Genomic DNA, 26666 nt, shown 5'->3' with positions numbered 1-26666 from the left:
CGACAGAGAGGTGCACTATTTAGGGCCGTGGCAAGGAATCCTGTTGTTAATAGTTCCCTCCCTCCCTACAGCCGTAGGGACAACAGTCAGATGGCTTTCGGGGCTCTGAGCCAGACAGGCACAAGCGGCTCCCCCTCCCCCACTATTGGTAAAGCACCTCCCGGTTCCCCAGGATCTCCCCATCCTGTGTCTCCTGTGCAGAGCTGGCAGGCACAGCCCCCTCGTCCTCGTCCTCACAAACCCATTGCCGCGGCAGGAGCCCTACTCCTTGCACCTGGCACTTAGGAAACCCACAATAAATGCTATTATTGTGGTTGCTACCCTCATTTCACTGAGAAGGAAGCAGCTCGAGATGGTATGACTCACCCAACGCCACATGACGCTGGGGGCAGGACTGGGACAGGAACCCTGGGCTCCTCGGTTCATTCTCTTTTCTACCCACCCGCCACCCAAGGCTGCTCACTGACCTTCCCATCCCCCAATACCCTTTTTTTTTTTTTTTTCCACCCTCTTAACAGTCAAGAGACAGTCTCTGCTCATCAGGATAAAAATCATATTTTGTATTCTCAGGCTCTACAGGATAGGACCTCATAGTCTTCCTCAAAATAGTGGGCAGGGTGCCCTAAGTATGCCCTCAAAGTCCTAAGGGGCGATGGTGTTTAGTAGTGATTTGGAGCCTCACACCAACGGCCACTTAGCTAAGTAGCTGGATGACCTGGAACAAGCTGCTTAACCTCTCTGGGCTCAGGTTCCTCAGCTGTAAAATGGGGAATATAACACTTAGTACTAAAGGTTTGGTGAGGAGGACTGAGATCATTCAAAGGGAAAGGATGCCAGGGCTGGTGGCAGCAAAGAGCCAGCAGGTGGTAAGTATGACAAGCGCCCCCTCCACAGGGGACACGCTCCTCGTCCTCCAGCTCATGCTGAACCTGCAGACAGCCCTGAGCCCTCGCTGTTCACCACACTCTCCCACACGTGCATTCCCGCGACGCCATTCACAACTAGGCTCAGTGAGTGATCAGCGACGATGACCAATAATACAACAGAACCCTTGTAAGGACACACTGTGGTGTGTGTGCCTCTCTCCCCCTCCCCCGCCGGCCCACGGCCAGGGGCAGGCAGTGCACGCAGTGTGGACACACAGGACCAAGGAATGGTTCCCATCCTGCGCAGGACAGGAGAGGACGTCAGAGATCCCAGCACACTAGTCAGAGCTGTGTGTGATTTAGAACTCGAACTGCTCATTTCTGGAATCTTCCGTTGATATATTTGGCCCATGGTTGGCTGAGGGTAACTGAAACAAGACTCCAGTCGTCCCCTTATCTGCGGTTTCACGAAGCGAATTTCGGGTTGGAGGTGCCATCCTCCTCCCCCGCTCTCGCGCCCTGGATTCAGGCCCAGGTGAGCCTCACCGGCCCTCTCACCCCCACCCCCTGGCCAGCTGGCCCTCTGCCCTCAGCCAGCCCCTCCTCTTGGGTGCTGGTCCACCCTCGTGGCAATGCTGGCTGACCCTGTGGCCCGGGGCGTTCTATATCCCCCACTGCCCATAAATAATGAAGGAGAAGTAACCTTTTTCTCTTCCCATTCTGGACTTCCTTAATTAAAATCAAACATTTGCACCCTTTCCAAGACCCATAAACCTGAATTGCTCAGGGGGCGGGGGGTAAGGGAGGGACTGCTTGGGAGCAGAGAGGTGAGTGTGACTGAGGGGCCTACGGTCACCTCCCAGGAGAAGGTGGTCGATCCTGAACACCTCAGAGGGCCCAGAGAAGCTGCCACCGCCAAAGCAGCCACCCCTGCACCTTCTCATCGACCTCCAGAGGGCCAATGTCAAGTGTCCTCTGCAAAAGGCCCACAGAGAGCTCTGAGCTGCAGAGTGGGGAGGGGCAGAGGAGAGGACCGTCCTCCAGCCCACCCAACGCTCCCCACTTCCCGCCTCGCAGCCGCCTGCGCGGCTGGCTGCACAGTTGATCCGATGCTGCGATTCCTCCAGACGGGCTGGGAAGAGCTGCGCCAGAGCCCCTCCCCCAGGGCTCCCAGACCCCCACATCCAGGGGAAAGAGTTAATGTTGGGGGCAGCAGAGACTCCTTCCAGGAAGCGCTCAGTGTCCAGGGTTAACCACTCCAGCCATCAGCCCTGGCAGGGGTAAGGTAGGGGCAGGAAGAGAGCCGGATTCTGGATGCTGAGTGGCACAGGACCCCAATAAATGCTGCAGGAGAGGCAGGGAGACAAAGCAGGGGAGGACAACTGGTTCACGCGGCAGTGGCCCAAGGACAAGCCACCACGCCAGCCATGCCTCCCTTCCTGAAGTTATTCACTCCAGCAAATGCAGGCCACCACTGGGGCAGAAGCCCCCAGGGCCAGGCACAAGAAGCACAAGGCTGTGCCCCTTGCCTGCCCAACCCCAGGCCCCTTCTGGAAATGCCCCCAGTTTTCCTAAGAGGCATCCCCTCACCCTCCTCTCCATGTGCTTTAGAGGCACGTTATCTGCGGGAGGGCGATCAAAGTGTGGAACCTTCCAGAACCAATGGATGGTTCAAAACAGCCCTGTGACCCAGACTGGGCAATAAGCACTCTCTCTAGCACTCTGGCTGAAGCCCCTGGGAAAGGGGTGCTTTCTATTCCACACGCAGGGTTGCTGAGATCAGTGAACAGAAGCCTAAGTCTAAGATGCCAGCAGCCTCTGGCCTTCTGGAAGGGAGGCCACCTGGGCAGCAAGGCGACAGGAAGCTGAGCCAGGAGGCAAAGGGAGACAGACTCAGCCAGGAGTGCTGGAGCAGCCACACCTGACGGGTGATTACTTGACACAGGAACCATTTCCTGAAATGGGCTGGCTGGGGTTCAGCTGCCATCCCTTGCCACCCAGAGCGCTGACTAATACAGTGCTCAGCGGGTCAGAGAGACTGCTGTTGCCACCAGGCCCTACGTCCTGGCCCAGTCACATTTTAGGTCTGACTTGCAGCTTGCAGATGGCACCAGGGAGGTGGCTCCAGGCCTTGAGCCCTGAACATCCCTCTCTCCTTGTGGCACCCCAGCCCCACCTCCCACCTGCCACCTTTTCTAGTCCATAGGTCCTCCAGGGGGTCCGCATGATCTGCAGATCTGATGCAAGTTGCTCCAACACAGCTCACAAAGCCACCACCTCACCCTGAGGGCTCAAGCCTCTAGATTGGGTGCCGGGACCTATGGACATTCTCTGACAGCACAGAGGTCCTTCCGTCTCCCGGCATGGGGACATGTCACCAGAGAGGAACAGTATTTTCACCATCCCAGGTTGCACTATGAGCTCTTTGGGGAAAAGAGTGACCCCCTCACATTCTACATCTGGTCCACACAGGTCAAAGCCCCCCTCCTTGGCTCCTCCTTGCAGGGGTGAAGTAAGAAGGAAAGGACCTGCCCCTCCAACACCCACCTCACACATACAGAGGCTCTGAGCTCAACCAGCCTCTGTTATGTAAATTAAAGTAAGGGTTTTATGTTTTAATTGAAATTCAACCCACTGTCCACAAATAAAATTTCTTTGGACACTGAACACGTACTGCCAGCACTTAAAGTGCAATGTGCAGTTACTTTCAGAAAGAGGCCTCAGAGATCTGCTAGTAAAACCTTTCCATTTTACAGAAGCAGAAACTGAGACCCAAGAAGTGAAATCCCCCTCCTGCAGCTGAGGGCAGAGGCCAGGACAGCCAGCAGGTTCTCTGCCTTTCTGGCTAACCATCTACAAATAACTGTGTCTTTGTTTCTTTTTTTTTTTTAATTTTTTGTAGTTGTAGATGGGCAGAATGCCTTTATTTGCTTACTTTATGCGGTGCTGAGGATCGAACCCAGTGCCTCCCACATGCCAGGCAAGTGCTCTGCCACTGAGCTTCAGCCCCAGCCCTTCATTTGTTGTAATCACAACCCTAACACATTCACTTAAAAAAAGCCACAGAGAAGTTCTCTGCAAACTTTCTACTCTCTGCACCGTGTTGCAGGGTCTCTGAAGAACGGAGTCTGTGTGTCCACTGGCAGGATGACCCAGGCGTTCCCACCTTAACCTCAGGTGGTGCTGCACCCTCTGCACCTGGGTAAGCACTGCCAACATGGGCGCCACGGTCGGCAGCAGCTGGTGTGTGAAGAAAGGCGCCTCCATGGCCCAGGTGGACCGGGCAGTGGCGAGTCTTTGTAGAAATGTCTACCCTCTGCCCGACTGTGCAAGTTGGCAGGAGGATCCTCTCTCCCTGCTCAGCGTTGCTTTATCTCATCAGTCACCCAGGGAAAGGCCTCCTGCAAGGCAGCACCGACTCTGGGAGCAGCCTGGAGCTTGGACCTCTGGCTGTTCCTTCGCTTGTCCCATGGCAGAGTGGGAAGAGCCAGCTGGTGGCCATCACCTGCACCAGAGAATGGCCGGGCCCTGGAGGATGACCACCACCAGTAGAAGGTGTTACCACCATTTTTAAAGATAAGGAAACCAAGGTTCATGGGAGCCAGGGACTCCCACACAACGGAACACGATGCAACAATACAAAGGAACAAAGTACGAATACACTGAATGTGGAGGAGCCACAAAAACAGCGCTGAGTTAGAGGAAGCCAGGCCCAAGACCACGCATCCTGAGTCTGTTCATAGGAAATGCCCCAAGGCAAAGCCACAGAGAAACTTATGGAAGCAAAAAGACAACTAGTGGTTACCTGGGGGAGAGGGGTAGGAACAGGAATTAACTGTACACGGACACAGGGTCTTACTGGGGTGATGAAAATATTCCAAAACTGTATACGATCAGGCTACATCACGAGTTCAAAGCCAGCCTCCACAACTTATTGAGGCCCTAAGCAACTTGGTGAGACCCTGTCTCAAAACAAAAATAAATAAATAAATAAATAAAATAAAGGGCTGGGGATGTGGCTCAGTGGGTAAGCAACCCTAGGTTCAATTCTGGCACCAGGAAAAAAAAAAAGGTGGCTAAAAATCACTGAATTATACACTTGAAACAGGCAGACTTTGTGATGTGCAAAATACATCTTGCATTAGTTTTATATATTGCTTCTGTAGCTAATTATCACAAACTTAGCAGCTAATAACACTGCACATTATAATTCAGAGGTCAGTAGAATGGACGTCGCTGGCTGCCACTGAGGTGTGATGTCAGGACCACACTCCCGCGGGCAGCAGGGTCCAGGCAGCGCCCATCCCCTTGCCTTGCCCAACCTCTGGTGGCAGCTGGCACTCCTGGCTCATGGTTTCTTCCTCTACCTTTAAAGCCAGCAGCACAGCAGCCTCAGCTCCACCCTGACCTTCTGTGTGCCTTGGCATGTCTGCTCTGCTCCCAAGCCTCCTGCCTCCCTCCTCTACAACCTAGTGACCGCAGGGGACCCACCAGATAGCCCACCTCAAGATTCACACTTAGTCCCATCTGCAAAGTCCCCTTGCCATGTGCCATATTCACTGGCTCTGGGGAATTAGTGCATGGGCATCTTTGGGGGACCATTATCCCCTCTCCCTCTACCTTCATAAGACCATTATAAAAGCAAAGGAAGAGCCAGTGTAGGATACGGCCTGCGTGCAGGGCTGTGCAGGGACCTGTCTAGAATCCCCGCCACCAAAGCAGTCCCCGGGGCCTGTCTTGGTGCACACTTGCAACATAATGACCTGGAAGAGTCCTCCTCACTCTGGCTTCTAAGCCAGGAGGAGAATGGGACCAGAATGACAAATCCTGGCAGGGGAACCAGGGAACGGTGGTAGGTGAAGGAGGGAGAGTGGGTGAAAAGCTTCCAGTTGTCACTGACTTGACACCCCCACACACTATTGTCAGTTCTAAGAAAAAAGAGAATTTTAGGCTACACGGATCTAAGCCTCCTGGTGTTCTGAAATTTCCATCTCATTGATTATTTTTAAAAGAACTGAAATTAAGTGAGTCCTAGACAATCTGATTTTGGCAAGCCCCTAAATCAATACATAAGGAGCCACTCTGCCTCGCTCCCTCAGCAGGGACAGGGTGGGCGGGCACAGTGCCAGACTCACGATCCAGGCAGCGGAAACGAGCCACCTGAACTCGCTCGCTCGCTCCACTCGCAAGCCTGAGTCTCCTCTCAGCCCACACCGGGTCTACTGGAGGTGGTGACATTGCCGCAGGCAAGGACCAGCTCTCGGCCTCATCCTGATGAATTCAGTGCACTGCCCCGTCCACGCAGACTGCATTTCCTTCTCCGCCTCTTCCTCTGGGCTGTGCTCTCCCGAGTGCCAGCACAGTATGGGCACCGAGTATGGGCACCGAGCAGGTGTTCACAGACACTTGTCATACAGACTATATGTGCATTTGCTGATTATGCCTGCTGATGATGTATGTTTATTTGGACTTTTGTATCTTTATTTTATTTATTTGTTTGTTTGTTTTATGTGGTGCTGAGAATCAAACCCAGTGCCTTACACATGCTAGGCAGTGTTCAGTAACGTTACATGCAGATCTAGACAGGCTGATAGATAGACAGGCATGCGTGCATCCATGGGTACAGAAGACAGCACAGTTTGAAGGCACGACTGGCTGAGGACTGAAATGGAAACTCCACAAGGACAAGCGCTGTGTCTCCGTTGTTCTCCACTGTATCCCAGGTCCTAGCACCATGCCCACCTGGCACTTAGTACATGCTCACTAGGTATCTATTGATGCAAAGGATGAACCACCAGCCTTGTTTTATTCAACAAACATCTACTGAGCACGTATTTACCAAGTGCCAGGCTCTGGGAGCTGAGCTGAAGGAGCAGGGGGTGTGGCCCCTGGCTTGGGCAGTAGGGAGATCTAACAAACTGGCGTGCAAACCACACATGGAGAGGAGGGCCCAGCAGGGAGAAAGGCGTGACCTACAAGAAAGGCTGTCAGAGGAGAGGAAACCGAGGGAGAAGGAGCCACTCCGCAAAGACCCAGGAACACAATGTGGGGCAGAGGGAACAGCAAGTTTTCCAGGGAACAGAAAGAAGCCAGTGCGGAAGAGCATGGGGGAAGGGGGCTCAGAAGAAGGCGGCCGGAGCCTGGGGAGCTGGTTTTGTTTAGTTTTTTTTAGTTTTTAAGTGGCAACAGGAAGTTATTGAGGGTTTTAAGCAGAGGGATGGTGGTCTGACGGACACTTTTTAAAAGATCTCACAAAATATGAAGAGCTAACCTGAGTAGGGAAACACTCCCTTCGCATCTTGCCCCCCGTCAGAGAGCTAGAAATACCTCCCAATGGCACTCAGGTAACAAAGGATTCTGCCACCATGACCGCACTCCCGTCCTCAAGCTATTTAACAAGCACCTCATATGTGCCTGGCTCTGGAGAAACGCTGGAGACGCTGAGCTGAAGGACACCAGGTCCTGTTCTCCTGGAGCCTCCAATCCCAGGGTCCACGATCAGCCGGCCTCACCCGTGTTCAAGGCCAGCCTGGGCCACACAGCAAGACCCTGTCTCAAAACAAAACGAAGAGGGCTGGGGCTGTAGCTCAGTGGCGGAGCTCCCCTGGCTCAAAGGCCAGTACGAACTCGTCACCCTGCCTGACCTCCAAAGTTCAGCTGGCAATGGGGAGGCAAGAAAGGAGTAAGATCTTTGGGGGGATAGCAGCTATACTGGGGGAGGTCAGAGGTCAGTGGTGTGATATATGCTCCAGACCTTTTGAGTACTTACTGTCACCCCATATCTCTACACACCACTGAGTTACCTCCTCAGCAGCCACCAGCTGTGAGCCCATGGTCCAGAGGACTAGGACGGGGTATCCAAACCCCACATCCACTAGGAAAGGCTGCTGGCTACCAAAAAAATCTATGTTCCCGAGTGGGAGGAAGAGAGGCAGAGGCTGGCCATCACCCACAAGCCCTGATCCAGGGCAGACCCCAGCTCTTGGCAGCACCTGGAACTCAGGAAGCCGGAGAGGCAGCTTGTTTTAGGCGAGCAGCTCCACCCTCCACAATCACAACACCCACACCACCACGACACTACGCTTTCCCGTTTACACAACACTTACATACAGTCCTCCTCATCGCTCATTTACTGGTCATTCATAGGTAAGACACTTTGCTTAGAGCTAGGAATCCAAAGTGTAGGAAAAACAGCTCTTACCCTTGGGTGCACTTCCCCCAGGAAGCCCTCCTGGGTTTCTCTGGTTAGGTTCATGCCCACTCCCCGTGGGCCCACTGCAACCCAGGCCTCTCTGCCATAGCACTGCCCTATACCGTTACCGTACCACCACTGAAAGAGGCTCATCTGCCTTGCCGTCCCAAGGGCCTACATGGTGCCTATCACACGTCATGGGAGGAGAGTTGGGTCATGGGACAAAGAAATCAAGTGGGAAAGAGCAAGTGAGACTCTTAAGGTAAGAACCTGGCATTACCTTTCATTCCCCAGTTTATTGGCGAAGACATTTGTCTCAAAGCTTGAGTGACCTGCCTAAGTCATCACTGCTGGTAAAACGAGCTGGGTCTCTAACTTCGCTCTCTTCAGACTTATATCCAAACCAGCTCCCCGTCCAAGCCAGCTTTTACAGTCCCTCTCCCCAGGGACCTCAGAGATCCATCTACCTTCGTGTGACCAGTTACTTATTGGGGACCTAATACATTCTATACCCTGGCCCCAGGATATTGTTGGAAGATATCCTAAGGACAGAAGCCTGCCATTAAAACAACAGAAACAAAGGTATGAACTCCTACGGATGGAATGCCTGTCCTGCCGAGTCCGCGGCGTTCTAGACACAGGCACAGAAGTGGACACGGGCAAAACCCACCACCTCTAAGGTCATCATGGAATGGTGGTGGGAAGATGGTCCTTTTGCTGAATGAGTGACTGAAGGGCAGCGACATGCAAAGTGATTCACTGGAGCTTGTTCAAGTTGGTTCGGCACGTGGTCTTGGGGCGGGGCAACCCCAGGCCACTGGGCTATCCACTGGAGGACCCCTTGTCTTCTTTCCTCCCCTCCCAACATCCACAGCACAAGAGAAACAGTATGAGCCTCCTCTTTTGGCCACTGCTGGCTTCCCAATTAAAATCGAGGATTTGTGTTTATTCAGGGTCGATAAACACAGAACTGAAAAAAGTGTTTAAAAGGAAGCAGATGAAATGTGGGCAAGGACTAGCTAACAGAATCAAGGGAAGTGCTGTGGGTGTTCAATCAAGACTGCGATTAAACACAACCTGCAAGAGCATGCTCTGAGGGTCCAGGCGCATGTGCACCGTGCGGGAGTTTCCAGGGTCAAATGTAAACCATAACTTCCTGCAGAAGTAATCGCTCCCCTGGTAGGAGATGCGGGCTGAGTGCCTCTGGACTGGGCCTGAGACTCACGATTCAGCTAACGTGGTTCCACGCCGCACATCAACACTGCACTTGAAAATCCCAGGGATTTGCGGTCAGACACGCACAGCCTTCAGAGGCAGAACCTGTGCTCAGATTAAGAGAGGCTCGTAAGCGTGAGAAGCCAAGGGTCCCTTCCAGAACATTCACCATCTTCTTATCTCTGAGTGCCTCAGTCTCCTCATCTGGACGCTGCACTAGGTACCAGCTGAGGTCCCTTCCAAAGACAGCTTCCACACCCTCAGGGAAGGAGGAGCTGAGGTGCAGGAACTCGGGTCAGAGCAGTACCTCTATTCTGAAACGTGCGCGAAGAGTCTGGCTGGATCTGGATGGGCAGCAAAGATGCGGAGGAGTCCAGGAGGCCTGCGGACTCCCCAGGGAAGTGGTGACTTCTGAGGGGAGAAGGGATCAAAGGGGCGAGCAGGGGTGCTCCCAGCCTGCACTAATGAAACCCTAATGAACAAGTTTCCACAATTAAAGACAACAATAGGAGGAGAGCCTTGAGCCCAGGAAGCCTGCCATGTCTTGGATTAAGGCTGATGAGACCCCCCATTAGTGCTTTCATGGGGCTCCCCCAGGAGTTGCCTCGGCTTCCAAGTGTTTTCAAAGAAGACCATCTTGAATATGCATTATTCCCCAAGCTGCTAAGCCCGGAGCTTGGCCCTTGGGCCTCCTCCCAACCCCGGGGCAGGCATCAGTTTTCCAGATGGTCTTTCATGTCACATAATGACAACCTCGAGAGGCTCAGAGTCACACTGGGCTCATTTCCGTATGAGACCATCTTTCTCACCAGTTTTTTTTTTTTTTTTTTGTACCAAGGATTGAACCCAGGGACGCTTTACCCTGAGCTACATCCCCAGCCCTTTTAATTTTGATTTTGAGACAGGGTCTCGCTAAGTTGCCAAGGCTGTCTCATGAGCTTTTGTACTGGTCCAGTCCAGCTCAGTTCCCTTTATCAGAGCCTCGGTTTGCCAGTGTCTTTCTGCCTTTGACAATGAAGCCAGTTTTCTGGGGCTGGGACCTGTCTTTCACATCGGTGAGGCCCCGATAAACTTCAAAGTACTTTCTGCAACTATTTTGGTTTTAATACCACCTTTGAGTCCCTTCCAGGTCAGCTCTAAGCCAGCTTGGATTCTGAGCCATCCTGAGTATGAATGGTCAGGAGACCAGAGAGCTGAAGGTCTGCTCCAAAGCTGGGGTCAGCCTGCCCGCTCACACCTGAAACTCCTTGAATGCCCCCTGTCCCCGCCTGCCTGCATTGGCACCTGCTGTTTCCTAACTGAAAATGCTGTTCCCAGCACTGGCCTCTGACACTCAGTTCAAACTGTCGTCTTCTCTACGAAGCCTCTCCACTGTCTTGAGGCAGAGTTCAGGTCAATAGTTCCTGGATGACATAAGTCGCTGCCTAGAAGGACAGAGGAGAAACATCTGCCTAGAGACCTGAGCAGATGAAAATTTCCAAATAACACCCAGCTTGCAACTCTGTCTTAAAACTTACTGCACAATATTTAAGCATTTAAAATATAACTAATAATAAAACTACCTCTTGTATCCTCCACCCAGCTTAATGAACAAAATCAAGTGTTACAAAGTCTCCAGGTCTGCTGATTGTAACTCTCTCCACCCCAGAGCTAAACCCTACCCTGACTTTGGCATTTATCATTTCTGTGCATTTCTTTAAGCTTTTCTATAGAGATGGTGCCCCCTAAACTGTGTGCAGCACTGCTTTGCATGCTTTTAATTTTTCAAAGTTTTGCATATGACAATGACCTCTGCCCAGTCTGGGACCCTCCAGGGACAGTGTCTGTCTCCTATTCATCTCTGTGTCCAGGGACCTAATCCACATGCTGGCATGAGCACTTGGTGACAGTGGAAAGAAGAGAAGCCCTAAGGGCAGGTTTCACCCATGAGACCCAAAGAAGGAGAAGGGACAAGAGACAGGGGCTCCTCCGGTGGAGCCCACCTGTGATGCACCTTCAAAACGACACCTACCATTCTAGGAGACTGAAGGTACCAAATCCCACGCATGGGACCATGAGGGTCAGCTGGAGGGAGGTGGCAGCATGTCCTGTGGGGATTCTGCAACTCCGTACCAGCCCCCCACGGCGGCTCTGCAGGAGTTTGTGGTTGAGTGACCATTTCCACAGAGAAGAAAATGGAAAGGATGGGTGGCAGCTGGCTGTCCCCGAGAAGACCTGCACAGGACCACGCCGCAGAGAGCAGAAGAGCCCTCACTCAGCAAAGATGGTGTCTTCTCTCCTTCGGCTCCAGCCCACCCTGACGTTCAACTCACTGAACATTACAGCCCCATGTGGCTTCTAGGATCTTTGGAGGAAATCCCGTGAGTGTCACACAAAGGAGAAAACACTTAAACACACAGGGGCGGGCGGGGAGAAGGCGGTTTCCATGGCCTCCATGAGAACAGGAGGGTTCTGAGAGAAACAGGACAACGCCAGGCCTCAGGACAAAGCGGGGCTTGGCCTCGGTAAATGCGCTTTTCACAAATCGCGTCTTTTGACCTTTGATTTCTCCACCTGAAGTGCATACCTGCCAGCAAGTAGAATTTAATTTGAACCAGAGCCAAGAAAATAAGTCTCCACTCTGGCCCTGACCCACTGTGCGGCGTTAGTCAAATCACTCAACCTCTCTGGCCTTCCAGTTTCTAAAAAACAAAAACGATTAAGCACTCATTTCACAAATGCTCTTGGAGCAAGGCCTACTCAGAGCCTGGCCTGCGGATCTAAAATGGAAGAGCCCGGCCCTGGGGTGGGCGACGTAAGCACTAAAAGGACGTGCTCTCTGACGCCAGGTGTTGCTATCATACTTTATTTTCTATCACACAAGCCCCTCTCTCTTTCCTCTTCCTCCTTTCTTCCTCCTTCTTTAAGAGCCAGGACTTGGTGCTGGGTCAAGGCTAAGGGGGACAGAGAGCCAGGAAGCTCATCTTGAATTCAGTGCTGACAATACTCAGCTCAGCTCGAACTTGGCAAAACCTCCTTCCAGCACTTCTATTCACAGACGTCTGTCCCTAGAGCAAACTCTCAATTATCCGTCCTAACGCAACGGTCCCCTGCCTGAGAACAGCATGGGAGGGGGAGGGGTGGCAGGGCAGGCAGAGAAGACCCACCTGGGGCACAGAGAGCAGCCACAGCCCTGGGAACAAGGGGGAGGTAACAGCACTATCAGGTGTGTCTGTGGAGCTGGTGACCAGGGGCCTCCTGTGCAGTCTCCATTCTCCACACTGCTCCTCTAGGGCTGGCAGGACACCACAGCCCAGGAGCCAGCAGATGGCAGGGCTATGCAAGCAGAGGCACACCCAGGAACAGGTACAGGGACCCTCAGGAAGTGCAAGCTGGAGCCACCGCAGGCTGCACGCCCTGTGAGGAGGAAGCCTCTCCCACGCAGCTTCTCACCCGACTGGCCGTGAGTGCGACGCTGGGTGCCCAGCAGAGGCCTCTGCCATCAGCATGTTCCTCCTCAAAGAACGAGAACGAGGCATCCCTCAGCCAGGTAAGCCCGGGGCCCCACTCGGCAAGCAGCCCGGGGGCCTGACCTTGCTCACTCATCCCCAGCAAGGCCCCATGCCAGGGCCCAAGGTCGCTGGCATAGGGACAGAGAGGGGAGGCAAAGGCAAACCAGGGATTTTCTGGACGCTGGCCCAATGTCTGCGTGAGACGCTAAGACTTGGCCCTCTCGGTCTCTAATCACGGAAACACATGTACACATACAAAATGGCAAATCCAAAGGCTGAGGATGTGACTCAGTGGCCAAGCACCTGCCTGCATGTGTGAGGCCCTGGATTCCATCCCCAACACTGCAAAACTGTGGGATATGGCATACATAGTTTTTAAAATGCCAATTTCAATTGTCTACCTGAAGTCAAAAATTAATTCATAAAATCACATTCATCAAACAAATTTGAAACCTATGAACCTTTTAGGTTTTTGTGTATTTCAGGGGAGGCGGGTTAGGATTGAACCTAGGGGTGCTCCAACACGGAGCTACATTGCCAGCCCTTTATTTGAAATTATATGTACATATATATAGTACATATATATAGTTGTTGATGGACCCATATTTTATTCATTTATTTATTTGTGGTGCTGAGACTTGAAAACCCAATGCCTCACACATGCTAGGCAAGCGCTCTATCACTGAGCCACAACCCCAGCTCCCCAGGCCTTTTTAATTTTATCTTGAGACAGGGTCTCACTGAGTTGGCCAGGCAGACCTCAAATTTACAATCCCCCAGCCTCCGCCTCCCGAGTCGCTGGGATTATAGGCATGCACCACCACCCCAGCCTCAGTTTCGTGTGCCTCCTTTTCAAAAACAGTCAGGGAATTTTCAATCCGATCACCTCTGAGATGCAGCCAGAGATGACAAGTGGGCAGCATAACAGACACAGAACTCGAGAGAAAACGGCATTCTAAATACCAGCGAGTCTGCCTGGAAACTCGCGATCCCATAAACGGTTATAGCTCTGCCTCCCGCTGGGGCGCCTTCATCTGCCTGCTCTTTATGGGTCTCTCTGTGGCAGATGCATCCATTTCTCCTTGCTGCCTGCACCCGTCACAGACCACAGGCGAGGGTTCTGGAGAGCAGTCCCTGCCCCTGAGGTCGGGGCACCCTCCCCCGAGGAGAAGCAGCAGGTGCAGGTGCAGGTGAGCGGGCTGTAGGGTATGGCAGCTCCTCCAGCCCAGCCAGACCCCTCTCTGCCTTGACAGCCACAGGCAACGTCACCCAAACAAAACACTTTGCTCCTGCTTGTCAGTAGCTGCCATTCATGTTGCCCTTTCCTGAAAACAGTTTCTGTATGATTCCAAGAAGTTACTGTATTGGGTCTCTCTAGATTCCCTCAATCCCACCCGCTGCTCACAGGGAAGGAATGGGGTGAGTCTAGAGAAATCACATGAACGCTCTCATTTAGAGAGGCAATAATCAGGTCTTCTGCAGAGGGCTGGGGGAGTCCAGCACGTGGCTGCTAGCTCTCGCTCGCGTTCCTGTTATCAGCCCTATCGGTATTTTATCTCAAGGATGCCTGGGCCTAGGTTTCAAGAATTGATCGGCTTTGCTGAATCTCACTTATAAAGGGACCTAAACTTGGTTTTCTTTCTTTCCCTGGAAACAGGAAGGTGCTAAGTTTCACAGAAGAGAAGAAAGAGGAGAGAGGAGGGGAGTGGAGAGAAAGAGGGAGAAAAAAGAGCAGGAGAGGGGAAAACCACAAGAGGAACATGACAAAAGTCAAAGGAGGAGAACCCCGCCCAGACTCGTCCCGAGCCAGCTCCTGACCCTGCTCCCACCTATGTCCTTCCATTCTTCGTGCTGTGAGCAGCTGCTGCCTTTCTGATTCCTCCGCCGATGTCCTGACTTCCAGTGGCCAGGAGCTACTCCACCCTGTGGCCTCAGCATAAGGGACTTCCTGTCAGACACTAGGTCCCTTCCACCTGCATTCTGCTACTGTAACAAGCTGAGGATCTCTGGGCAACATTCCATCCGTGTGTTGTGTTGCATCCTGAGAAGAGATTCCCAAAGCGGGTTTACCAGGTCAAAGGTCATGAAGATCTTCCTGCCTCTCAACATCAGTCACCATGGTTGCCCAGAAGGGTCACTCAAGGACCAGCCAGCCACCAGCAAGAAGATGCATGTATGCGTGTGCCTTCACAAGGGTGACACCTTTCTCAGGCAGTGCAGGTAGGGGCGGGGCTTGCTGGGCTCCCTCCCTCCCTTCTGTGTCTGTGTCTGTCTGTCTGTCTGACTCCCCTCTCTCTCTCTCTCTCTGCTGTGGGCTCTAATGGACCACTCTGGGCTCTGCACATCCACATGTGATCATGTGAGATCTCAGGCACTCTCCAGCTCTGCCTCACTGCCTGGAGTTCCAGATGCACAGGACAGAAAAGGCTGGAAGGTGAGATCCACTTTCCCTCCCGCTCCGGAGCTTTCAGGGAGTATAAAAGACCAGGCTCCTTCGTTTTGGTTTAAAGTGTCCAAGGTCTGGAGACAAAAGTCATGAAGTCCTGCTCACCTGGAGAGAGGAGACCTTGTCCAGGCAGAACTCATCATGGAGAGGAGGGCAGCTGGGGGTGAGGGAACTCTTTTTGAGGGGGGTACCTGGCACTGAACCCAGGGACACTCCACTGCTGAGTCACATTGCCAGCCCTTTTTATTTTTTGAGACAGGGTCTCATTAAGTTGCTGAGGCTGGCTTTGAACTCATAATCCTCCTGCCTCAGTTTCCCCAGCCGCTGGGATCACAGGTGTGCCACTGTACCCCGCAGGGTGAGGGGACACTCGAGGGTCACACCTGGTGCATTCCTCCTTCACTTCTGAGAAGGACGGATCTGAGAAAAATCTGGACGCACACGGATGCCGTTTTTCCACTCTTCCCCTGCATTTCACTCCTGAAACTCTGAGAAACTGCACTAGGGAGACAGGTCCAGCGGGGCGCAGCGCTGAGGCTCCCCTGGGTCCAGGAGGCAGAGGCCCTTCAGATCAACTCCAGGATGGGGCGTCGACAGAGCGGCAAGACATGCAGACATGACAAAGTACTAAACCGAGGTGCAGCTATGACCCAAGAGGCTCCATTTCATTCAGAAAAACGGTCAGGCCTTGCCAGGTCAAGAGAGGCACCTCCTTCCTGTCCACTGAGTCTCCCACACCCAATGACCAGACAGTCACAGGGTATCTCCAAGAGTAACACAGCCAGCAGAGAGCACCTGGAAGAACTGCGTAGGTGTGAAACACACGCAGCCCACTGCACGCAGGTTCTGAGGATGTCCTGGGTGTGTCACAGCCTACAGTGGACTGGCAGCAGGACCTGACTATCTGAGTCTTATTCACCTAGGCCCAGAGGGCGAACTTCAAACACAATTTTATAATTTAAAAGCTTTAAATAACACAATGTGTATTTCACCCTGTGCATTATATTCACGTTCCTTTTTCATAGTGAGCACTGTACTTTCTCGAATGGTGTCCCCACAGTCTAGCCCAGGCATGGACGTGCCATGGCCTGTACACAACCTCGGGGATGGAGAACTACCCTTCAGGCAGTTCAGGGGCCTGTCAGGAATCATCTTCACCATGAACTTCTGCCTGCTGGGCTGACTTCCGCACTCATGATGAAGAGGTGGACGTGATGCTGGCTGCTCAGGTTTCCACTCGGGGGCTTTCGGGTCTTGGGGGTGTCTGTGACACAGGGACTAGCAGAAAACCAGGCTGTCTCAGATCAGAACAGGAAACCAGGACTCGGAGGCTGGTAGACGCCAGGCATGACCCTGTGACTTCACAACCCGCCTCCAAAGACAGGCTGTCTGGCCCAGAGTCTTGCCCTCCCTGTGGGGACACATGCTGGCTGTGTGGCCCTGGCAGGGTTTGCACCTCCTGGCCTGGTCACCCACTCTTAATATGAGAGCAGTGAGGAGGGTTTTCAAACTCCCGGGCTACCCTGGGCCACTCACATGGCCTCTTCGGGCCTCTGTTGCCTGTGATCAGGAGTCCAGCTTGGAGGAGAATCACAAGCCCATGGAGAATCTAAGATGAGGTGGCAATGACTGAGATGTGGGCCTCAGCACTGGGGCAGTGGGGCCCCTGGTCAGTCACTGCCAGCAGGGAGCTGCTTCCTCTTTCAGTGCCTGGCCCCCACCCCATGCCTGACAAATGCTACTTCCTATGTGGGCCACGGCCTGGGAAAGGCTGGGGAGTAGGGGTGGCTCCCTGTGTTCTGTCTCATGTCAACCAGTCCCCCACACATAGAGAGTCAGGAGAAGACACCGCCTGGACAGAAGATTATTCTAAACAGGTGTTACTCTAACTGAGTGATGGTGACCACTGCTTCAGAAATCACTCGCGTGCTCACTCAAATGAGTGCTCATTAAAAATATAGATTCTTGACCCCCCAGCAAGCTCAGCATACTCCAGTTATGATGAGATGGATGGAATGCTGGGGAAGAAGAATCCCATGCACAGAATATTCTGACAAGTTCACTACTGACAGCAGGTGGGGGAAACGCTGAAAGCAGAGCCAGAAATCCTGCATCCATTCTCCAGCCCACAGTGCCCAGTGCCAGTGCCAGACACTGGGCTTTTCCTATCAAATTCAACTCCCCAAAGCACTAGGCCGTGGACTCTCCTTTCCCAGCCATCCTCCCCCGGGGCTGCATGCAGGCAGGCTCATGCAGGCCACCACCACGCCAATCCCACCACCACACACCCAGGACACACGTTATCAGGATGAATGGGCTTCACACTGAATTTACCAGAACCTCACTGGGCCAAGGAGCCCAGCAAGCTGCTGCAACAGCCTCGTGTCAATTCTCAACCCTGGGCTGGCAAGTTCATGGTGGGGAGTCACTAGGGCCATGGCTGTGGCAAGGCCTGTCCTGTGAGATGCCACCGTCCCTTAGCAGCATCCACAGAGGCAGCGTTGAGTCCTGATAGGCGACTCCATTTGGGTACTTGCTAAGTCACGTTCGAGGTCACCCAAAGGAGGTGGTAAAAACAGCAGGTGGGCATCAACGGTGGCGTGGAACACTGAACCCCAGCCCTGCTCCTACTTAGCCACTACGCTCCCTAAGTGCCCTCACGTGTAAAATGGGACGAGAGTCCCTGCCACACGGTTACGGAGAAGGGAGGAGACAGAGGTGCGAAGAGCTTGGAGCCCAGCTCCAAGGCAGACTTACCACTAGACCAGACAGACAAGAACGGCAAAGCCACAACACAAAACCCACAACGGGTTCCTGGCAGCCTTGTTTTCAGCAGCCTCTGCACAAAGGCTCTGTAATGTCACCTCACTCCCCAGCTCCCCTTTTGTCAGTGCTGGTCTGTCCCACAGGATGCCACATGCCTCTTCCTATCGGCCCATCCAGTCCTGAGTGGGGAACGGGCCGAACCGGGCTGAGCCTGGGTTAGCCAGAAGAAACAAACCTAAGTCCCCTCCATCCTCCTCTGCCCCGCTCAGGCCTCTTGGACTGGTATGGCCGGCCGTGGGACATGTGGCATTCACCCCCGGCCCACGACCGTCCCAGGGCGAGCACACAGTGGCTACACACGGGATCAGTGTTGTCGAGTTGCAGGACAGAGCTCACTTCTCCACCATGAACTGAAAACCTGAGGACGCTGAAGGTGTTCGGGAATGGCGAACACCCAGAAGTCTCCATCTGGCTCTCGCCCCACGAGCCTCTTTGATCTGAATGCACACGCTGGTCTTGGGCGCCCCAGGCACCCGGGGCAGTACACAAAACCAGAGTTCAGGGGAGCACGGCAGACATTTGAGGATGTTATTGCCCAGGTTTCACTTCCACTTTGTCTCTGACATTCTTTTTCAACTCTGGTTTTGAGCAAAGCTGGGGCTGGGAAAGAGACCGGCAGTGAAGCCGTCCCCTGGCCTACGCTTGTCTCTCTGAGTCCCAGACCTGGAGACGTGCGGACCAGAGGCTATTCCACTGAGCACCTGCGGGATGCCAGGCCCGAAGCCAGGCACGAGCAGGCCTTTACTGACCACAGAGCCACAGCGAGCAGGAAGACAAGCACCAAAGTGCCAGGGAGGGTGTGCAGTGTGCAAGAGACTCCCTAGTGAGGGAACCAGGTCTGAGCTGAGACCCAGTGGCTCCACGGGTCCACACTCCTCACCCCACCACTGTCCCCTTCCAAAGGTGCCAACCACCTCGTAGAGCATTTGGTTTTACATATATCCTCCTCAGCAATATGAGAACATCCTGAAAACCCCCTTCCAGCCAATCCATACCCGCCTCTGCTGGGAGGACAGCCTGGGCCTGAAATGACCCCTGGATAAATCATGGCCTTAGCCACCTATGACCACGTCCTCTGCAGAAACAGTGTTTACGGAGCACTTCTGCTAGGGGCTATGCTAGATGCTTTTATGCACATCACCCCACTTAATCCTCCAAACACCCCAAAGAGGGACGAGTCCAGCTTTAGGAAGGACAATTCCGGTGCAGTGAGGAGAAGTGATTTGCCCAAGGTCGTACAGCAGTGAGTTTCTGAGAGGGCACACTGTGCTCTGTGGCCCACAGAGCAGAGCACAGAGGACTCCTGAGAGAGGAGCAGAGACGGCACTTTCCTCCTCCTGCTGCTCAGCCCTTCACCCCTGAACAAGCCCTTGCTGTCCTTCCCCTTCCTGATCACAGGACCCCACAGCTGGGACCCAGCCTGAAGCTTCTGACGTGAGATGTGCTGATTTCCAAGCCAGTGCTTTTCCGTGTCGGGCCTCCCTTTCACTGTGGACTCAAGGGCTTAGTCCCTTGCCCACAGAACATGGCGGGCAGAGGTACACTGTGAGCTGGGGAGCAGCAGCCCTCAGCACCCCCCTCAGTAAAGCACAGCACAGGGGCATCCTCAAGAGGCAGACAGGCAGCCGCTGTAAGGTGGTGGGAAAAGCCGGGTGTGGGAGCCAGAAGGTCTGGGTCGCAGCCCTGACTCTGCCTCTTGAGCAGGACACTTCCCTGTGGGCCCAGTTCCTCATCACGTATGTGGGAGTACAGCACCCTGAAGGCCTGAAACTGGGCCTAGGAGTCCTGCTCAAACCTTCCGCGCACAGTGGCCTCGCTCCTTCTCCCGCAAACCACCTCCACTCCCTGGTGCACAGGGCCGTTCTGGGCTTAGTAAGCACCTGCTGGCAGGTAAGGAGATCTCCTTCCCACTGGGCCTTGAGCTCCCACTGTGGCCTGCTTCATGGTTTTACTATATGTGTTTTGTACATCTGTCTCTCCGACTAAGCTCTGAGCTGCCTTGGGAACCTACAGGGTCATATCCAGAGCTGCATCCTCTGCATCTGCCAGATCCAGAATGAATGGAGAGGAGAGGTCAGACCAGATATCTCCAAGTACACCCTACTCGAAGTACAACCCATAACCCAGAGGCATCACACCACCTGGGAAAAGGTTAGGAATGAGGAATCTCAGCCTGCCCCAGACCTGACTCAGAACCTGCAGGGTAAGCCCCAAGTGATCTGTGAGCACACTCAAGTTTGGACGACATTCCTCCTAATGCACTACCTAGAAGCCTCCCAAATTGTGGACCTTAGCAGGACTCACAAATAACAAGTCAATCATATCCAAAAGAGATTCATCTGAGGAACTTTCTAGAAGATTGCCACGACTCTCACACAGCAAGATCTGAACTATGCAGGTCCCAGAGGGGTGCCGGGTACATGTTACTCAGTGGCCCTCTCAGAAACTCAAGGAAGCACAGGCAGCTCTAAAAACCAGTGAGGCCTGTCCTCATCCCTTGGATCTGGCCACCCCTGCCCTCCCCACCCTATGAATAAAACGGGTGACTTGCATAAGACAGCAGAGATGACGAGACCAGTTGCCTGCTGTATCTGTGCTCATGAAATTCTCCCCCAGCCCCATTCATTTTCTTTTTCTTTTTTTGGTAGTGCTGGGGATTGAACCCAGGGCCTCACACACATGAGGCAAGCACTCTCCCACTAAGTGACATCCCTGTCACCTTTCCCTCATTTTTCACTTTGCCATTTATTCAACTTGGGAAGAAAAGGAAACTTTCCAAAACACATTTTCAGTTTTTTTTTTAATAAGCCCTGCAATTCCTTTAATGGTTTCAGATTATCTTAAATATTTATAAAACTCACTCTCAGCAACACTCCTTTAAGCAAACCTCCTCGTCGATTTCGATTATTTATATATTTATGAACATGATGTTCAAGGAGCAGATGGCAGCTAGTAAGTCTTGGAAAAGGAGGAAAAAAAAAATCAATGGGACAGAATGTAAACTTGATGACTCCCGCATTTACTCTTCTTGACAAGCAAGGCGCAATCATGTTCCATTCAGTGGCAGCCCCATACGACAGCCGGTCAACAATTGCTTTAAAATAGCACACTTGGACTTCGGGAAGCGTGGAGGCTCCAGCTTAAATCTAGGAATAACCTGCCAGCCATGGGCTCAGTTCCCGAGGGGAACTGGAGCTGTTAGGGAGAGGCAAGATGATGGGGCTGGGGTAGGGGCAGGACCGGACGTGTGCTGCGCACCTACTGTGTGCCGTGCACTCTCCTCCCAGGTTTTCCACGTGACCTCTGAGTTGAGTCCGATGACACTTGCAGGTAGCAATGACTACTCCTCATGTGAAAGATGAAGGCCTAAAGAAAGAGGAAGGACCTCAGCCAGGGTCACAGAGCTCATAAGCAGCAGAGCCAGGGTGGGAACTCCACACCCACACCCTTGCTGCCTCCAGAACTACCAAAGAACGGGAGGGAAAACAGTCACCCCTCAACTCCTGCATCCCGGGCTACAGGGTTATCTTTCAACCTGGGAAGCCAGTCACTCTTTTAAGGTTTTCAAAGATTCATTTCCCAAGTTCCACCAAGGCAACAGGAGCTCTGTCCACGTGAGAACCTGTGAAATCGAGTCTGGGCTGAAAGCAGGAAGGAGGGTTGTAGAAAATACAAAATGAGGGTCACAGGCATAAAGAGTCCACTGTACAGGAGACAGACACAAAGAGAGGGGGAGAGACCCTCTACCCTGAGATAAGGATGAAAAGCAAGATCACACTGATTCAGCCTTCAACAGGCCTTTATCAGGTGTCCCCAGAGAAGGACCCCATCTCCGTCCCAAGGGACTTCTCAGGAAGTTCCAATTCAAGTGAAGACAGACCTCCAGCCTTAGAGACACCTGTGCTCCTCTTGAGGGAACGGTCACATCATCAGCTGTGGCTGATGATGGTAATCCTGCAAGACTCCCATTCATTAGACCACAGGGCTGCGCTCAGTGCTCTGCTTTGCTACTGCAATGAGACAAGCAACCCCATACCCTCTGCTCCGTTTTACAAATGGGAACACTGAGTTTCCAGGGCTGAAGAAATCTGGAGAGAGGGAGAGATGGGGGAAGGAGGGGAGGGAGAGGGGGAGAGGGGGGAGAGGGTAGAGAGAGAGAGAGAAAATTAGGGAGAGGAAAAGAGGTGTGAATTTGGATCTTACTCTCTTACTCAGGTAGGAAAAGGTGGTTCCAGGCTGCATGGCTAGCATGTAGCTAAAGGCCCAGTCTTTAAATCTGAGTTTTCACCTGCACAGTGCTGCCTGAGATGGCTTCACTGAAGACATCCAAGTCTTAAACCACCTAAGCCACATGAATGGTGGTCTCGTCAATCAAGAGAAACCAGTAATGCTGAGCATGAGGCCACAACCTCCTGGCACCAGTGTCTCTCAGGAGTCTTTCTGTGCATCAGTGTCTGGATCCTGAAGTAAGAGTTGTCGAGGACTGGCACACTGGGAGGAACCACCAGAGAACAGGTTCAAGGTCACCAACAGGCCACTGTGCGGAGATGCAGACAGAATATACCTCACAAAGACAAAAGGCAAAACGATTGTTCTTCTATTTGTTCTGTCAAAAAGGCATGAACTGAGTTTCCACCATTTGCCAGTTGACTCTCAAGGTGCCAAGAGACACAAAGAATGTTCAGAATACAACAGGGCCTACAAGAAAGAACCTTGACTTTGCAGGTCCAACACTTAGGTAAGGACATGGAATCTGCTCCTCACTGGCCCAGGGTCTTTGGCAAGTCCCGGACTCTCTCCAAGCTTGGGTAAAATGAGAATAATACCTCTACCAACACAGGTAACCTTGGCCACAACACGAGTTCAGGACAAATCTGCACACGCTCAGACTGCAGCTTGTGGCTGCAAGGAGTCACCTGCTCTTGCCCCTTAAAAATGACAGTACTACTCAGACTCATCTCCTGTCCTCCTGGGGCAAAGGGGACCCACATGGTTAAGAATTCTAAGAGGGAAACAGAAGGCTTTGGAGGCTGAGAAAGAAGAAGGAATGGCTTCAGAGAAAGCAAAATGTCTTGAAAATGTCCCAAAGCTAAGTGCAGAACGGCATCACATCCTAGGCCTTTAGCCAAAAGCCATTTCAAGTATCCCTCTCTCACTCCACATCTCTCTTTCTCTGTTTTACACACACACACACACACACACACACACACACACATGCACACGCACACGCACACACAGGCTGCCTGTCCCTTGCTCAAAGCCCAACAAGGATTCAGAAAATGCAAATTACAATGTGCCTCCCCAAGAAGAAAGCACAGGCCATATGACCACTTCTGCATGCCCAACCACAGGAGAAAATCCACCTCTTCCCAAGCTTCCTCCACAGTTACAGAAAGCCCCAGGCCTGGGAAACCATCCCAGCTGGCAGCCCTGCCAGCCACCTCGGCCAGTCATCTGGCAGTGGCAATCAAAACGATGCTTCCTCTTTATTACCACCGAATGCAATCTTCCAAGAATGGGAGCGACTCAAAGTCAGAGTTGAAGCTCTTTTTTCACAAGGAGTCAATATTTTCCCAAGATAATCCTCCTCAGAGAAAGGATGGATTCCAGAGCCCAGGTGGCAAAATATGGTTCTCTGGGGGATTGTGGGAAGGATGTTGCAGGCCAAGGAAGCCAAAATGAGGAACCATACCAGCTCACTTCTCAAAATTCACTATCCACCCATTCATTTCACAACTACCTACAGAGTGCCTGCCCTGTGGTCCAGGTCCCTCTTCCAAACCTTATGTTTGCAGAAATGAAAGGTGACTGATGGACACTTCCCATCAATGCGACCCCGGCAGGCCAGAAAATCCATGCTCATTTTCTCTAGCTCATTTTACAGCCAGGAGCCTGAGTTGGGGGTAAGCAACTTGCCCAGGGTCGCAAAACTAGTAAGTGGCAGGACCCAGAGTTAAACAAAGGTCAAAGTCCAAGAGATGCCTCCTTCCCACTGAGTCCCTACCCCAACCCTCCATTTTTTGCAGCAAGGTGGGGATCAAAGACACCCCATCCAGGCTCCGGCAAAGGAAGTCCTCTCCTCGGTTCCTCTTTCCTCCCACTCGACATAGGACACACGTTCAAAGGACACACAGGTTCCTTCCAGACCCACTGTGTGTGTATACAAGCCCCAAGGTTCTGCATACTGCAAGGGCATCCACCCACTGACAGTGAACTTCCATTTAAAAAAAAAAAAAAAAAAAAAAGATGAAAAGATAAAGGGCAAAGAGGAAGTGCTCTTTAAACAGGCGGGGGACCACCCCAGAAGGAAGTCTTGAGGCCAATGGAGATTTGGTTCACCACTCTAGTTCCTCAATTCTAAATGACTGGCCTTCAACCCCCTAATGAAGTTGGCCGGCGGGCAGCCCTGCACCCTCACCTGGCTCACAGGAGGGTCTGCGGGGGGGCGGGGTGGGGGGAGGGTGCTGCCACCGCGACCCGTGCGCCCCCGCCTCCGGGCGCACCACGCGCCGGCAGCGCAGGACGCCGCTGCGCGCTCCCCGCAGCTGGGTGGACCCGGGCGGCGGCCTCAAGGCGTGCTCCCCGCGCAGCCCCGCGGCCCCGGCCCAGCCGAGCGCCCCTCCGCGACCCCGCGCGCCGCCCGGCCCGCCGGACGCCCCTCCGCCGCGGCGCGCGCCTCCTCCCGCGCGGCCCGACGCGCACCCCACCCTGCCGCCCCCGTCACGCGCGCCCCGCTCCCGCGCCCTCGCCCGGTGCAGGGCGGCTCCAAGGGCGCGCGCCGGCCAGCGGAGCCCGGGCACGTACCTGGCGGCCCCGGCGGGCGGGAGGGGGGAGCGCGGGAGCGCAGCAGCCTCGGAGCCTCCGGTGCCGCCGCCGCCGCCGCCGTTTCCGGGTTGGCGGGTCTCACGTCACCGCCACAGGTTCGCGAGCGGCCCCCGCCGCGGCGGCAGCAGCAGCAGCAGCGGCCCCGGCGAGTGCCAGGCGAGAAATAACTATAAAAGGAAGAGACGCGGCGAGGAGGAAGAGGAAGCGCCGTTTACCTTCGAGAAGCCGAGCCGCCGGCGCTCGCACAAAAGGAGGACGCTCGCGACGCGCCTCCCCCCGCGCCCCGTCCCCGCCGCATCGCGGGGGCCCGGCGTCAGCGCGCGCCGCGCCCCGGGACCGCCCCGCGCCGGCCCCCACCCCAAAACCTGCCGCGGGGCCGCAGCGCCCAGCGGGCCCGAGCCCTCCCAGGCCAGGGTGCCGGGGGCCGGCGCTGGGTGACCTTGGGCAAGTCACAGCAGGCCCGCCGCAGGCTGCGTGGGGCGCGCTGGGGGGAGCTCGTCGCCCCCCTTGTGTGGAGAAGGAAGCGCCAGCTCCGTGAGGCACAGGGATGGTCCCCAAGGTCACAGCCTGGAGGCAGGGCTCCAGTTCCGGAGGAATGCCCCGACCTTCAGGCCGGCCAGGTGCCTGTTCCAAGCGTTCACGTCCCCCTCACCTGGACTTAGGGAATGGTGACAGTCTCTGCCCCTCTCCTAGCGGGGTCAGTTTGCGGACGTGCTTTCAAAACATTCAGCCCTTCATCAGATTATTTATGGAGGGCTCACTAAATGTCCGGGCAGCTCTAGGCCCTGGGGCTACAGCTGGGAACCCAAACAAAATTTCGGTCAGGTAGGGGCAAGGGACAAACACCTGAACAGGGATCCAGTAGTGCCAAGCGCCGGGAGGTAACATAAAGCAGGATGGGAGGGGGGGGGGGCGGGGGCGGGGTGCCTGAGCTGCCCTGAATGTCTCCCCAAGGACTTATAATTTAGGACAGAAAACCCCAGGCGAGAAGCCCTCACCGTAATTCCTGTTTGGGTTGTGGTGGGGGACCCCATATCTCCCCTTGTCTATAATGATAACAAATGCATTTTTCTCCATGTAAATAACAGGAGATACTTAGAAGGCATCTTCTTCCCTCTGCCTTGCTCGCCATCCCTCAAGCACTTCACATCATTATCTTGAAATCCAGCCAGACTTCTCAGGCATATAGACAGTGTTCTCTAAAATATCTCCCCCCACCACCACCTCCAGCAGGGCATCAGAAGGATTACAGCAAAAGCCTTCATTTTGTCTCATTTTCATGTCCCACCCTCCACCTCCAGCTATCCTGGGGCTGTGGCAGAGTGCCCAAGCAATGAGTTCTGATTTACCTGATTATGTTTATTCCTTTTTTAAAAAAATTTTTTTAGTTGTCAACGTACCTTTATTTTTATTTATTTATATGTGGTGCTGAGAATTGAACCCAGTGCCTTACACATGCTGGGCAAGCGCTCTACCACTGAGCCACAACCACAGCCCTTGGAGCCTTTTCTCTTGCCCAGGCCCAGTGTTGGGAGCAAGGGGCACTGCAACAGTAGACTTCAAGGGGCCTCTCACGGGGCTCCTGGTCCTGTGGGCGCAGGAGGTGCCCCACCAGTGCAGGAAAGCAACATTACTGAGGCAGGTACAGAAACAGAGCAGGGAATGGTAGGTGCACAACTTGGGGTGCAGAGAACCAAAGAGAGGGCAGAAGAACATCAGAAACCCCTCCCTGGAGGTTCCAAGAGGCAGTTAGGCAAAGTGGGGATGGGGGGAGGCACCTGGAAGGCTGAGCACATTGAGTTCAA

The 26666-nt window shown here is 53.7% G+C and overlaps 1 protein-coding gene across 4 annotated transcripts in view; it reads right to left on the bottom strand.

The window, feature by feature from the left end:
* Cyrib (CYFIP related Rac1 interactor B) overlaps positions 1–24966 on the bottom strand; it is a 140844-nt gene extending 115878 nt beyond the window's left edge. For 2 of the 4 annotated variants that reach the window (XM_047554304.1, XM_047554311.1), the window contains exons 1-2: positions 24841–24966; positions 21295–21402 (exon numbers count right to left, since the gene is read on the bottom strand). The gene's annotated coding sequence lies outside the window, so the exon portion shown is untranslated. The remainder of the gene's footprint in view (positions 1–21294; positions 21403–24840) is intronic. The other 2 variants (XM_047554315.1, XM_047554325.1) reach the window with 2 other exon arrangements.
* Positions 24967–26666: the final 1700 nt, after the last annotated feature.

Source organism: Sciurus carolinensis, chromosome 1 (genome assembly GCF_902686445.1).
Source record: "Sciurus carolinensis chromosome 1, mSciCar1.2, whole genome shotgun sequence".
NCBI lineage: Eukaryota > Metazoa > Chordata > Mammalia > Rodentia > Sciuridae > Sciurus > Sciurus carolinensis.
This window is presented reverse-complemented; position numbering and strand designations above follow the sequence as displayed.